This window comes from Rhinolophus sinicus, chromosome 1 (genome assembly GCF_057876585.1).
Source record: "Rhinolophus sinicus isolate RSI-liver-muscle chromosome 1, RSI-T2T, whole genome shotgun sequence".
Taxonomy (NCBI): Eukaryota; Metazoa; Chordata; class Mammalia; order Chiroptera; family Rhinolophidae; genus Rhinolophus; species Rhinolophus sinicus.
In genome coordinates, this window is record NC_142501.1 from 114240501 (window position 1) to 114256287 (window position 15787).

General features: G+C 40.4%; 1 protein-coding gene across 1 annotated transcript in view; it reads right to left on the reverse strand.

Annotated features, from left to right (window-relative positions):
* The window catches only part of LOC148759217 (uncharacterized), a 35282-nt gene that overhangs the window by 17153 nt on the left and 2342 nt on the right, over positions 1-15787 (reverse strand). The window contains exon 2 of the mRNA XM_088793609.1: positions 12211-12330. The gene's annotated coding sequence lies outside the window, so the exon portion shown is untranslated. The remainder of the gene's footprint in view (positions 1-12210; positions 12331-15787) is intronic.

The window sequence follows — 15787 nt, forward strand, 5'->3', positions numbered from 1 at the left end:
GCTGACTCACATTTGATCATGTCATGTGATGAGTTTCAATATTGCTCTGTTTTGTGACTATTTTGTCAATATTTGTTCCTGTGATCATGAGAGATATGGGTCTGTACTTCTATTTACTTGTAACATCTTTCTCAAGTTTTGATATCAGGGTTATGTTGCCTTCAGGAAATGAGCTGGTCAATAATCCTCCTCTTCTATTTTCTGAAATTTATGATGAATAATTAATATCGTTTCTTCATTTTTCCCTTAACTATTTGCAGAATTCACCAGTGGAATCATCGGGGCCTTCAGTTTTTCTGGGAAGGCTTTGTATTTCAAATTCATTTTCTTTAGCAAAATGTAAGACCATTCAGATGTCGTGTTTCTTACTGGGTCAGTTTAGGTATGTCTTATCTTACAAGGAATTTACCCGTATTCATAAGTGGCCATTAATTATTTTCTTAGCATCATTTTCAAGCTCCCAGTGATGTCTCCTGTGCAATTCTTGATATTGATCATGTGTATTACATCCTTTTATGTCTCGATCAAGGGATTATTGATGACATCATATTTTTCCAAGAACCAAATTCTGGCTTTCTGAATTTTCTTTATGATTTCTCCATTCACTGATTCATTGATTTCTTCTCTTTATTTCTTCTTGTTTTCTACCTTGTCTTTAATTTTCTTTCCATTTCCAAGCTTTTTAATGTGGTAGTTCAAGCTTTGGATTTAAACATTTATTCTTTTCTCTGAAAGCCTTCATTGTTACACATTTTGTTTTAAATGCAGTTTTAACTATACCCAGAAATTTTCATAAGATGTGTGTTCATTACCATTCATTTCAAAATAACTTCCTATTTCCCTTGTGTTGAACCTGTTTGATATTTTCCATCATATTTGAAAATATTTTAACCTTTATTTCCCTCAAATATTTTCTTGCCACATTGTTTCTCTCCTCACTTTCTGGTGCTCCAACTTGTTATTTTTAGTTGGTTTATAAAATGGCAATATTCTTCAAGTTTGCATTTTATCATTAATGAATTTCAATTTATTGACGCCTTTAATTGACACTTCTCTGTAGCCCATATTTTATTGAAAAAAAAAAAATGCTGTTTCTACCGATGGTGAGATTCCTGGTAAGTTCAGGGAAATTCTACTATGTGGAGCTTATTATTTATGCTTTTATGTGTGGAAATGTTTAAATATTTCAGTCCAAATATTTTCGTCATCATTGTCTTCATTATTTCATTGCCATTGTCATTCTTAGACAAATATTTTATGCCATAAAACTCAGCAAATAAGTTGTTTCTATTTCTGATTATCTTGAATGTTTTGCCAAACCAAATGGAGATGTTGCAAAATAACAGGCCTTTTCTATTTCATTCCATTCAATACAAATGCAAATTCATCCCCAGGAAGCTCATCAAAAAATTCTTCTCAAAAGGGAGGGAATTACAAAACACAGTTATAACATTTCAAACTTCAACCAGATACACGGAGCTCTCTGTGCTTAATTCACATCCTTCCTCGCTTTGGTAGTGACAAATTCAATGGCTTCCTATTTACACACTCTTTTTAATAATTCCAATTTGCTAAAGGCTTCAAAACTTTCAGTTTCCAAGGTGTTCCCTTCATTGAATCCTTTGATTCAAGATTCACAAATGGTTTTGAAGAGATTGCAGCAAAAATGAATAGAAGACTCACTCACAAAGTACTTCAATACTACTGTAAGGCACTAGATTGGTTTTCAAGGTTGTTCTTCAAAGAACTACTTGTAAAATCTGGCTCGTGCCAGACAGCCAAGAGGAAAAGTTCATACAGTCATGCTTTAAATCAACCTCAGCTTAAGCACCAAATATTTGTGGTCCACTTACTTTAGGCATTTTATTTGTTCATCAAGCTCCTTCTTCATGTATTCCACAGATAAAATCTTTGGTTCTCCATTCGTCTTGACAAATGATGCCTATTTTGGATGGTACAGGTCATTAATAAATTTCCTAAAAATCGGTAACTCTGTTGCCTTCAGCCAGCACTGGTTTTCTACTGTTGTCCTGGTATACAACTCTAATTTAAATTTGTCCTAGATGTCGTCTTTGAAATGCATTATTATGATTAATAGGTGTATTATGAGAAGCTTTGACTGGTTTGATATACCTCTGCTTTTTACTTTCAGATTCTGCCAAGTTCTGGTCTACTCATGCGGATGACACAGGTGCACTGAACAGAATTCTCACTTGAATGTGTGGTTAACTCTGAAAATCACCCGCTGATAAACCACCTCCATTCCAGGTCCTTTACAGATGCTAGGTTACTAACAATTCCCTTTCACTGGCAGTGGGCAGAACACTCACTAAATAAAATAAAGTGTGCTCAGACACGAGTGGTTAGAGACACCTATCTCTTCATTGGACTCTTTGTTGGTAAAGCCAGGCCAGCCACTTTAATAAATAAGCCCCAAGATTTTAGTGGCTTATCACAAGGGAAGGGTAGTTCTCCTTCATGTGACAGTCACTGAAGATGCGACGGGTCACTGAGCAATTATCTTGCCCCTGGTGATTCAGAGACCCGAGTTTCTGGTAACTTAAGTTGCCATATTTCAAATAGGATCCTCTGTTGCTTACGTCTAGATGGTGAACCGGACAGAGAACTTTTTAAAAGTCTTGGCCTGGAGGTGACACATACCACTTCTTCACATATTTTATAATTGTTTATCGGTCACACATTCAAGTCAAAAGGACTGAAAATCCGTCCTTGATGTGGCTGTCATGTTTCAATTTCAGTTTTATATTATGGAAAGGGAACACAATTTTTGGTTGACAGCAAGCACTCAATGTCATTGATTCTTACCCTCATGTATTTCAGTAAAATGAATTCCCCAGATGGATCAATACTTAAATGCAAAAAAGTAGGTAATTATAACAACAGAAAAAAAGGAAAGTCTGTCATTTATGACACAAAATCCAGAGCTCATAGAAGAAAAGAATTAGTTAATTCAACTGAAAACACAGCCTTGGCAAGCAGCAATATGGGTGAGGAAGGGTGGAGGCTCATGACGCAAAAGACATCAAAACATAATCATTTCAATATATAAATGGTTCCTATACCTCCAGAAGAAAATCCCCCCAATCCAAAAGGAAAACTGGCAGAAGATGATAGAAGATAGTTCACCCAAAGAGGAAATATGATGATTCTAAGCAATACATTAAAAATAAAACCAAAATAATATGCCAATGGAACAAATCAAACACTTGACTGACTGACATTCTGAGATAGGCTATAGCAAAGCAAAACCTCATATACTGCTTATGAAGGTGTCAATTGATACAACTTCTACAGATCTTAATTAATCAACAGTTGCAGAAATTTAAAAGGAGGATACCCTTTGCCCGAGTAAACCTACTTCTAAAAATTATCTCATACACTCAGTTCTTATTCTCTAAACAAGAGACATTCATTCATTCGACACTGCTTGTGTCAGTAAAAGACTCTAAACCACTCACAGGTCTATCCATAAGGTGATGACTCATTAATCTATCTTTCACCCACACACTGGAAAAATTATAGAGCAGTTTAAAAGAAGAAGATAAATTTATATGCACTTACATGTTATGGAAAGCTCTCTGTACATCTTAGGTCAAAAATGTAATTTTCATATACAAATAATTCAATAATATTTATGAAAATATATATTTACATATATTTTGATATTCCTGTAAATGCACAGAAAGAGTTTGTGAGGACAAACACCCACTTTTTACTGTGTTCTTCAAAGAGAGGAATGGGATAGAAAGATGGTTTAGGGCTTTGGAGTTTTTATTTTCAATTTTCATTGTATATAATTATTTCTAACAGATATGTATATATGACATGTGTAGTTAGGGAAATAACTGTAGTTAGAAAAAATAAATTAGGTGAAAGCAGGTCATTAAAGCCTTCCCTGAGAAGTACGCCACCGGATGAGTCCCACGAAGGGAAAAGATGTCCATCACAACACATGTAATATCTGTGTGATTTGTATGTGTTTGCCTGTGAAGAAGCTAAGGTCTTCCAATAATGTGGATCGTGTAAGACAGGCACACATATTATTTGCCTTTAACATGTTCCTTGTATTAACTGGGCTCCTGAGAGGACAGGCCACGGACACATATGAGGGTGGTCAGGCTATGGGCAAATAACGTGCTGCCCTACAGAGCTCCTTGCAGCACCTGTTGGGTAGCATCTGCAAGTAGTCAGAACTCAAACTGACTTCCTTGGAAATTCTCCCGGAAACTGTTGGGTAGGGTGGAGACGGGCAATACATCCAGCAGCTACTTTTGGTGATCTTGAGAAGATACCCACCAAGAAGGGCTCCTGATGGCTACCTGAGCTCAATTATGATAACAGAGCCTAGCAGCCATTTCTAAACAGGGGCCTCTCAGGCAGACTGCCCTTCAGGGAGAAGCCTGCTCTAAGCTGCGTGCCTCCCACACTGAACTGAACATTCCGCCTGCACTGTGTTCCTACCACTGAGCCGACCTGTACAAAGGAGATCCTGGAATTGCATTTCAACCAAAAGGATTGAGCTGTTCCTTCTTTCAATAAGAGCTACAACTGCACAGCTATAACCCCATTAGCATTTACACCGACCAGACAGAGTGGCTCCATTCTGACTAATTAAGACAATGATTTTTGGACCAATCAAATTGAGATTTGACATTCTCATGGGCATGAAGACCAATCAGGGACCAGGGGTGGGGACTTCTCTCTGTATAAGTCACCCCCTCCTACCCCATTAGACAGCACACTCTCCCTTGTTATTGAAGGCTGAGTTGACCTAGTTGGAGCTGAAATACTGAAGACGTCTCACCAAAGCAGGGCACACCAGAGCTGAGTGGAGGAGAGCAGGTGGACTGGGCCAGACCAGACTGTAGCAGAGCAGAGCTATCAAGCCAGAGAGGGGCCTCGCCCCAGGGCCATCTCAAAGCCATGCAGACGCACAGCCATGCTGTCTCTTAATTGAGCTGTAACACTAATGAGCTTCACCCCATAGCTCTGCTGTATCACAATTGAGCTGTTTACATTGAATAAACTCCCTCTTTCACCACACCACAAATTGAATATCCTTTTGGCATTGAATTAGCACCAATGATAATCAGCTGACACTCTGTTGTTGCGAACATTGCCTCTTTCCAGGACATGAGCCTCAGTCCCCCTAGGGTTGTGTAAGAGGCAGATCCCAAGCCCAGTCGGATCCTAGTTTGAAGGGAGCCTAAAACCAGAAGCAAGGCTAGAACCAGAAGCAAGAAATGGAGTCAGGGCAAGGAGCTCTTTGGCAACCCCACAGGGTTTCTTAGCAGTCGTCAGTCAGAACAGGGGTCAGAGACACTGGGGCCCTCAAAGGAAAGATGGGAGCACATCTAGAAGAAAGATTAGTATGGGCGCAGGGGCCAGATCCAAGCCACACAACTGGCCCTAAGTCACAGGTTTTGTAAGCCTGAGATCCAGGGCCCTAAACTAAGATGAGACCAGCATTGGGGCAGGGCCCAGAGATATTCTGGTTGTCAGAGCACAAGCTGAGCCCAAGCCAAGCAGGGAACCAACCCCGTTCCTTGTGAATACTGGTTTCTGGCCTAGTTTTGAGGAGAAACGTGGCCCCAGTAGGTATAGGGAGGCGGCCACTGTGGGTACCACTAATTAATTGCCGCATAAATTCCTTATTCTGGAGAGGAAACAACATCTCTTAGAACACAAACCAAAAAAGCATGGGGGTGAGAGGAATGAAAACACTCTGTTGTGTAATTAGTTGGATAAACTTTTTTTTTTGTTTTCCAGGCCTCTCCAACCATAGATTCTTCTCCTCTCCATCTTGTCAAGCTGGTTCCTGGGTGGGAATATGCCCAATGAGAAAAGGATAGGGAGCAGGAAAATTCTTAAGTCACACATGCGGCCACGATGGTTTAATACATGCCTTCTCTGGGCTTGAATATAAAACTCACCCTCACGTGAGTGCTTTCGAAAGTTCCTTGGACATCTCTCACTGCTGCTTCTCTGTTATCCTGAGAATTTCAACTCTTTTCTGGACAGCACCTCCTCGACCATCCCTAAGATATCCCCATCCTGTCTGTCTCACACACACTCATATGTGATGGTTATTCTTTGACTACATGCTTTCACCTCAGACAGACCCTAATGCAAATTTATCCTAGGGTTCCATATTTACTGTTTTGCAGAGATGCGTTTGACCAACAGTGAGACTTTTTTAAAAGGTTATGCTCCAAATTGAACTTCATTCTATGGCATGTAATGGTATATTGAGCTTCTAAACTATTTCAAAATTGTCTGACATTTTGGAAATGACAAAACTTATACTAAATAGGTCAACTGATGATAAAATCTGGAAAAATCTGCGCCTCTCAAATATACAGTAAACTACTCCTTGCTCATGATCCTTTTCAAGGGAGACGTGAATTCCTCACCAAGCATATAGATGGTTTTCTAAGTATAATAATTCTAATTGAGGCCTTCCATACTATGTGAATTGAAAATTAGGAAATTGGCCATTTTGCTGCCAGTGATGTCCAAATCAACTTGAGCACTGGAATTATATCAGCAAATTTTTAGTCACAAGGTTCTGCAGCTTCACTACAAACCTATTAAATCAGAATCTAGACTGCTGGGTTCCAGGAAATCTAAGGTTTTTAGACTCTTTTCGGTCATTCTGATAAACTGCTTAAACGATTGCCTTCTTGGTAACTGGAACATCTGCAAGTCTATTCACTGAACTCCTATGGTGTTCCACCTTCAAATCTTTTCTCCCATTGTCTACTGAACATTAAAATATAGGTCATTTAGAGAAAGTCAACACCTCAACTAGTCAAGTCATGTCAAAACAGCCAATCATATATTTTAGTCTCTCCGTTCTCTGAAAAATTTACATCACAAAGTACAGAAATTTGAAAGATGGAATGAGAATGAACATGTCATAGACAACTGTGGTCCTCATTAATCTTTCAGATTTCAAAATTTATCTTAGTTACTTTTTATCTTAAACTTTTATAAACTGATGCTGGAGTTTAAGAAAGTCTTCATTATAATCAAGATTTATTGCAACAAAGCAATTTACTTTGGTTGTGGAATTTGTTGTTTTGGGGCCCTGGATGTAACTCACAGAACACTGAAAAATATATCTGGGTTCACATCAGCGCACAAAAGAGAAGAGGCTAATCGTAGAGCTTGCTTCACCACAGAAACTTTAAAAAATTACATAAAATTGTCAAAATCAACACTGACAGAACTCTAGAAAACAAGTCAAGCTTTACATCAACAAAGTGAACACTAAACCTGGGCGGAAAAATAAGCAACTTAAAATGATAGAATGTTTTGTGGCATTTTCATTTGCCGTTGTTTCAACCCTCTGCCTGGTAAGTACAGTGCTGGTCGTGGTCTTCCAGAAGGGGGCCTGTATTCCTGATGTGGGACGCGGGGCGGTGTTTCAGAGGGCACAGAACAGACCTTGTTCACAAAGAGTTATTTGTATGTTCTAACCTGTCTGAAAGCTAGAAGACTGACACAAAGCACTGCCCCCTTTTGAATACTTCAGAACTCACTCATGGTGAAAAAAGGCAGGCAGTCAACAAAAGCAATGGAAGGCAAACTGACAACCCACAGCCAGTAAGGACAAAACATTATAGATTGAGGCACACAATAGACCAGTGAAAGCCATGGGTGAAGAGCTAGAGAGGGAGTGTCTTTGTAAAATTGAGGTATTCAAAGGCACTCATGTGTGCTGGAAACTTAGACACACACATCCTCAAGGCAGAATGCCTGCTCAGGAAAGACACAAGAAAACTCTAAGCTTTCACCATTGGCTGATCTCAGGGCTCAGTGTAGCAGGAATTCAAGGCTAAGGAGGACGTATAAATGGCCTGGCTACACACTGAAGGAGTGCCCCAGATTTGCAAAGCCAGAAAAATTTAGGATTTTAAAAATATAATTAAATCAATCTCTCTCTCTCTCTCTCTCTCTCTCTCTCTCTCTCTCTCTCTCTCTCTCTCTCTCTCTGTCTCTCTCTCTCTGTCTCTTCTCTCTTTCATTTTTCTTTGTATTTTTTGTTTCTAATGTTCAAGAAAATTTAGGTCAAACACTAGCTGAACAGGAGCTAGAGGTACAGAGACTTAAGAGATCACAAATGATAAAGAATACAGACCTGTAAAATTGTTGCTAAAGTTCATTAAACAAGCAGCTACAACCTACAAGCAACAGAAACCCTAAGGAGGGAGAAAACCTTGATTGAAAAGACTACATGATAATATTCAGAATGTCTAGTTTTCAATGAAAAATTACAAAGCATGGAAAAGAAATTTGGCCCATTCACACAAAAATTAAAGTTAACTGTCATTGTCTCTGAGGAAGCACACTGATTGGAATTACTAGAGAAAGATTTTTAATCATGTATCTCAAATATGTTGAAATAGTTAAAGGGAGTCATAAGAATAATGTGTGAACAAACAGAAAATATCAATCAAGAGACAGAAATTATTAAAAAGAGCCAAATACGAATCCTAGTGATGAGAAGTATAATAATTAAAATGCTCCCTACAGGATTTCAATAGCAGAATTGTATAAACAGAATAAAGAATCTGTAACCTGGAAAATAGACCTAAAGAAATTATTCAGTTGGAAGAGCTAAAACGCAAAAGGATGAAGAAAATACACAGAGCCCGAGAGTTCAACCAAACCAACATACAGTGGGAATCCCAGAAGAAGAGAAGGCAGAAAAAAACAAACAAACAAACAAACAAAAAAACCCATAAAGAGTTCTTCCCGTAAGCAGCCTGAGGTCACCTCTGAAAATGGTTCACTACTCGCTTGACTCAGAGAACCCCACAAAATCATGTAAATCAAGAGGTTCGCATCTACCTGTTCATTTTAAGAACACTCGTGAAACTGCCCAGGCCAACAAGGGTGTGCATATCTGAAAAGTCACCAAGTATCTAAAGGATGTCACATTACAAAAGCAATGTGTGCTGTCCCGTCGTTATAACGGTGGAGTTAGGAGGTGTGCCCAGGCCAAACAATAGGGTTGGACACACAGTCCAACCCAAAAAGAGAGCAGAATTTTCACTGCACATGCTTAAAAATGCAGAGAGCAATGCTGAACTTAAGGGTTCAGATGTAGACTCTCTGGTCATTGAACACATCCCGGTGAACAAAGCTCTCAAGATGCAGCCCAGAACTTACAGAGCTCAGGGGGGTATTAACCCATACAGGAGCTCTCCCTGCAACACACAGATGATCCTAACTGAGAAAGAGCAGATTGTTATTGTTCCTAAACCAGAAGAGGAGGTTGCACAGAAGGAAAAGATCTCTGAGAAGAAAGTGAAGAAACTAAAACTTATGGCCCGGGAATGAGTTCAGCATCAAATAAATGCTAATAAAAGTAAAAGCAGGAAAAAAAGCATAAAGAATATTTAAAGAAACCATAGCTGAAAACTTTCTAAATTTGAGAAAAGATGCAGATCTACATATTCTAGAAGCTTAATGAACTCCAAAAATTATAAATCAAAGAGGTTCATACACACATCACCAAACTCTTGAAAGCCACGGACAAACAATCTGGAAAGCAGCAAACAAAGAAACAAAAAACCAGTCAGTACAAAGGATCTGCAATGAGATGCACAGCATGTTGCTCGTCAGACACTATGGAGGCCAGAAAGCAGGGCAATGACATTTCGAAATTGCTGGACTGGGTTCTGGTTTAAGACGGCCACGTAGGAATATCCTGAACTCCTCTCCCCCCACATACACACCACATTTACAGCTGTATAAGGAACAATTTACTCTGAGAAAGAAAACTAACAACTGGTAGAGCGACCCCTGCTCATCGGGTGAACAAGAGGGAAAAGGAATCCACGCGGTTAGGAAGGGCTGACAAAGTCTCGCCATAAACCCCACCCCCCGCACACTGTACTTGCTGCATAGCTAATGCGGTGAGAGGCTGCCAGGTGGGACAGGGCTGACATAGGACGTTTCCATCACCACAAACAGTTCTATCAGACATCACTGCTGTGGAAGTTTGGAGTCCTACCTTTCCCGTATTGTCTCTTGTTTCTGAAAGGACTGTTTTGCTCATCCCCGCGGTGTTCCTTTCACACCTGCACTGATATCACTGAAGTCACCCTTGCCTCATCAGCATGGCTGATATATACCAGTCCTCATTCAGAGGAATTAATTTCTTGCCCTGCTCTAGGTAAAAGTGTATGGACTTTGTTGTTATAGAGGTTTGTACTCATAGTCTGCGTCCACCATTTTCTAACTGTGTGGCCTTGGGCAAATCATTCAATCGTATTCTGTTTCCCCTTCTGTAAACTGTGGAAAATTCATACTTCACAGAGTTATGAGAATTAAATGAAATAACAGAAATTTAGGGCCTAATTCAGTACCTACTACATGTATGTGCTCAATAAATGTGATTTCCTTCCATCATATAACTTGTCTCCAGGTGTGACCAACTTACATAGAACCTGCCCTTCCAGGGGGAGGATTTACTGGTATCTCTAGGAACTCTGAACTTCAGAGGCAGAGGAGGACAGCTAATCACGCGGGGAAATCTAACATATGATTAAGAGATGGGTTTCCTTGCTTGGACATCATAGGCCAAGATTCAAGATTGCCAAACAAATTATACAGGTGCTTTGGTGGTAAAATTGTTTACGAAAACAGGTAAAGCCTCATTTGAGCGTAGCAGACAAGAAAATGTCCGAGGAAAATATGGTAAATGACTCCTGAACGAGAATATTGGAAAAGCAAAATGAGCCAGGTGAGACAGGTGTAGTCATCCTGAAATGACTCTCATGGGATAAACAGTAATTCTCTTTTTACAGACCCAGAAGACCATGAGACAGGCTGAGGGAATTTTCAGTGATTTCTACGCCACAATCTTTCTTTCACCTGTAAATGAAATTGATGAAAGTGATTGACCGCCACTCTTATTCCTGAAATACAGTGCTACAAGACTGTTCCATGATGGAGATTATTTATTTATACATAAATAAAAAGTAGAAGGAAACTGAAGCACAGAACAAAGTTCTCTTGTGCACACCCACACACATGAACTTGTATCTGTGTGTCCAGCAGATTGTGCGTGCCCACCCACCCCCCAATGGGGACGGTTAGCCTGCCACCCCTGTGCTCTGTCTTCCCTCTCAGCCATCCTCAGCATGTCACTCTTTTGCAGGCCAGTTCTCCTCATTGTCACAAGCGGGTGTAACACTTGCCAGAGCAGTCAGATACAACAGCATGGAGGGGAGGAGAAGGACTATTATCCCATGTGCCTCTACAAAGAGTGAAATACGTGCTCTGGTGTTCATTGCTGCTTTATTTACGGTGGCCAAGACATGGAAACACCCAAAGTGTCCTTCGATAGATGACTGGATAAAGAAGTTGTGATATATATACACAATGGAATACTATTGGGCCGTAAGAAAAGAGGAAATAGTGCCATTTGTGACAACATGGAGGGATCTTGAGATTCTTATGCTAAGCGAAATAAATTACAGAGAAAAAGTCGAGAACTATTTCATTTCACTGATATGTGGGATATAAAACTAAAGAAACAAAGAAACAAGACAAAGAAACAAAAACTCATAGACACAGACAATAGTTTAGTGGTTACAAGAGGGTAAGGAGGGAGAGAGGTGGTAGATGAGGGTAAGCAGGGTCAAATATATGGTAATGGAAGGACAACCGACTCTGGGTGGTGGACACACAATGTGACACGAGTATATTGTAGGACAGAATTGTACTTGAAACCTATGTACTTTTACTAACCATTGGCATCCCAATACATTTTAATTAAAAAATCAAAAAAGGGACTCAGAAGACTTCTGACATTTCTCTGGGTGAAAATGCCCACATCTGATTCAGTAACTGACACGATAAACTGGATCACAATGACTGGCATGGATCACATGGAATTTCTTCCTGGGACATGGATAGTGTGACCTCTCTCAAGTCCCATGGGTTAGGGCTGGACAGTAGAACACAATAAATGCTCCGCCTCAGGAGAAAAGGTGGGACCAACTCTTAGGAACACAAGGATTTTCCTTCTGGTAATATTTCTTGGAACTCCGTTCTCTATGCTTCCCGTTGTGTAGGGAACAACACCCACTGCATTTCTCCAAAACCAACCTTGGATAATATTGACTGTCCTGTAATATACTCTCTCTGTTCTTGGCATAGTATGGACCTTACCTGAAGTTGTCCTGAATTAACTTTTTCCATTCATTGTTATTCTTCATCTATAGAGGAAATAAAGTGAAGGCGACAATCTATTTCTTCTGGGAAATTAGTTTTTTGTACGCACAGCCTCCCCTAAAAGAACACACACAATAGCCTGTTACATGCCCTCTCACGTGTACCATGAAGCTTTCTGCTGGCCACTTCACCGGACTCTCAAGACATCCCAAATCTAACAGTAATTACACACAGTTTCCTTGTAGATAGAAAAATGTTATAGGGCCATGTAAGGAATCTCTCCTCTTACACATATCTCTTCAGTTACTATTGTGTTTTTCTGCTTGGGACTAGAGGCGTAAAAATTAATAAAAACAGACGTAATTCATGACCTTGTGGAATTGAGTCTAGCAGGAAAGACAGACATTCACCAATCATAACAAGCAAATGAAAAATTATAACCATGATCAGTGCCAAGAAGGAGAGAAGCAAGAGAAGTCAGAACGGGTGCCATGAGGACGTGAAGCTTAAGCTTTTATTGTAGGAAGACAGCAGCCAACTGCGTAAGTAGTAGAGGGGTAGGAGCATGATCCAGACAGAAGGAATAACATGGGAGAAGGTTCTGTGACAAGAGAGAATGGCACAGCCTGAAAAAGGCCAAAGAGGTGGGAGCATAGAAAGAAAGGTGCGGGAGGTGGTGCTGGGAAAGCCAGCATCTGAGATGGAAGCCAGATCACGCAGGCCCGGGTCACTCACAGTTCGAATTTTAGTCTTTCTCCTATGTGTAGAGGGCAATTTCTGAAATGTCTTATCTAGGGGATGGCACGATCAGATTAGCATTTGAAAGGGTTATTCTGCCCAGTAGAGATCATCCTGGAGGCAGCAAAGCCAGTTTTCAGGCTAATGCAATATACCACATGAGAGACGTTGCTATCTTAGACTAGGGTGGAAACCGAGGGAAGCGAAGAATTCAGAAGAGAGTCCGGACGTAAGAAATAGCCAGAATTCCGTGATGGATTGGGTGAGAGGTAAGCTAGCAGGGCCTGGTGAATGGTGGTGCCCATTAACGAAAATGGAACATAGAAATAGGACTGGGTTTGGAGGTTGAGGAACAAGTTTGAGAACTGCTGAGCTGAAGGAATCTCTGAGACAGCCAAGTGCACATGTCAAGAAACTAACTGGATCTATAGATCAGGAAGGACTCAGAGGATTAAAACGGAGACATCTATTTATGACTCAACTTCACATAGGTGATCATTTAAACTTTGGGCATAGGTGAGATAAACCAGAGCAAAGAGTAAATTCAGTGGCTGGGAAGCGGGATACACGTCTGCAGATGGGACCGAGAGGTAGCCAGAGAGGAAGTGAGGAAACAAGGTGAGGGCTGGGTCATAGAAGGCAAGGAAAGAGAGAATGGTTCGAAAGGAAGCCAGTGACCCGCTGCCCTGAATGATGCTAAGACCTCAAGGAGAATGAGGCCTGGACAGTGTGCACTGGATTTTACTGCAGGGACGTAACTGGTGACTTCACTGAAAGGTGTTGACAATAGGCGGAGGCGAGATGGAAACGGGTTAGGCAGTAAGTGGGTGGTGAGGCAGTGGATGCTGTGAGTCCTAATAAGTTTTGAAGGAGTTTGGAGGTGGAGGGGAGGGATATAGTAGGGTAGCGGGGGCAGTGTGAGAGCGCCAAGCATACTCACTTTTAATGGGAGACTCTTGAACATATTTAAAAGCTAAAGCGAGGATTCAGTTGGAAGTACAGACTAAAGTTACGAAATAGAGAACAGGCTGTTGCTACTGTAAAGACCTAGAGAAAGAACAGGAAGATGGGATCCAAAACACAAGTGGAGGGATTGGCCGTTGAGGAAAAGACCTGTCTAAGCTGGGAAGGACGGAAGGAGAGACTTGATATAGTGGGAGGAGTCCAGCAGGTGGGGGCCAGAATCCAGCAGCCCTGGAAGCCAGGCCACCTGTGGATTATTCAGCTGAATGAGAAATGCATTTCTAAGTCCTTTGGACCACATATTCTAACACCTGTAAATTAAGCAGAAAAATAAAATTATAACAAACATGCTTAATCTGATGTCATCTCATCATTTTCAGGCATTGTCCCAAACTCACTATCAGGGGTCAGTTTCAGAATGACAAAACTGACACAAAAGGATTTCACAATTTTGATTTGTTTTAAAACCAGACCACAGAAAATGTGATCATAAATATTTAGCCAAATGCTATTTTGTAGTCAATTAGAGAAATCTAAATTCCATTTGTAGGATAACTAGAAAAGCCAGCAGGAGGGCAGTGAGATGCAATCTGTTTTGATAATTGGCCTTGGCCATCCAATTTCAGAGGTGCATTCGAAATCTGCTAACAAACACATAAAGCCTGATCCAAAGCTTGCCAATAAATTCCTAATATTTATTGTTTCTTACTGCGTGGCCTGTGAATAACTGGAGTCGTGTTGCTCTTTCCTTTTCACAAAAAAAGAAATCTGAGGAGTCTTTGTGAGAAAAGGTTAATCAAAGGGCCACTATATGTGGTTCTGAATTTGAAACTTACCCTGTAATCGGACATTCGTGAGTAAAATTACTGCAGCATCCACTTTATTCGTTAGCGTCATGCCTCCCAAATTGAAGCCTTTGTACAAGTAATGCAAATCAGAAAACTTATTCCACTTGTGGGTTATTATTTAATGCAGTGACCCTAGTTTTATAGAGTGTGACTCCATATTTGAGGGAAGGTTATAACCAACTCTCACCCTACAGCTTGTAATCTTAAAAAGAGAAAATGTCAAAGTTGAAAAAGCAATGTGACAAATTTTTAAAAATGGGAAACTGAGGCCATCTTGTAGTTATGGAGAATTAAAAATAAAAACTTTATCTCACATTTTTTTAACACACATTAAAGACTCATGGCCGAATCAGGCCCAGTTGGAATAACTGTTACCCTCACGTTCTGCAATAACCATATGGAACCTCCTTGTTCCTCCCTTAAAATACTGTTAATGTGCAGATACTTCCTTGACATCAGACTCCTTTCAACCAGGAAATTCCAATTTCCTGGTTATAATTTGATTTTCGAATCGGAGGCAGACCTTAATTTCCGGTGCTAAGGAATACTTTCATGGAAAATGAGCTCTAAATCATCTTTTTAGGCATTAACAGCAAATGTCTTTGAGAGATGCTCCAGAGCCCCAGAAACAGGATGTCACTTGAGTTTTGAGACCGTGTAAGTGCAGGTTCACTTCCAGAAAACAGTGCTGTAGTAGGAGGTGTCAAACGCCTTCTTACCAGAAATTTCTGGATTGATCAAAGAAATGAGATCAACAGGAGCCAAGATGCCACCCAAATGGCCCACATTTTGTAGAGGAGACTGAAGGAAAATGCCAAGAGCTGAGTCATATGCATCCTTGCTGTGATTACAAAATGGTGCCATGGAAGCAGAAGCAGTCCTTTCTCTACGTTCTAGACTCAGTCGGCTACACCACAGGCAGATCAGTTCTTGAAGATTAGAGGAATCTCCCCATAAGCGATGATATTTGGGTGATATGCATTCATACTGTCAGACCAGACCTCTTAGTCTAAATTGATATAGTG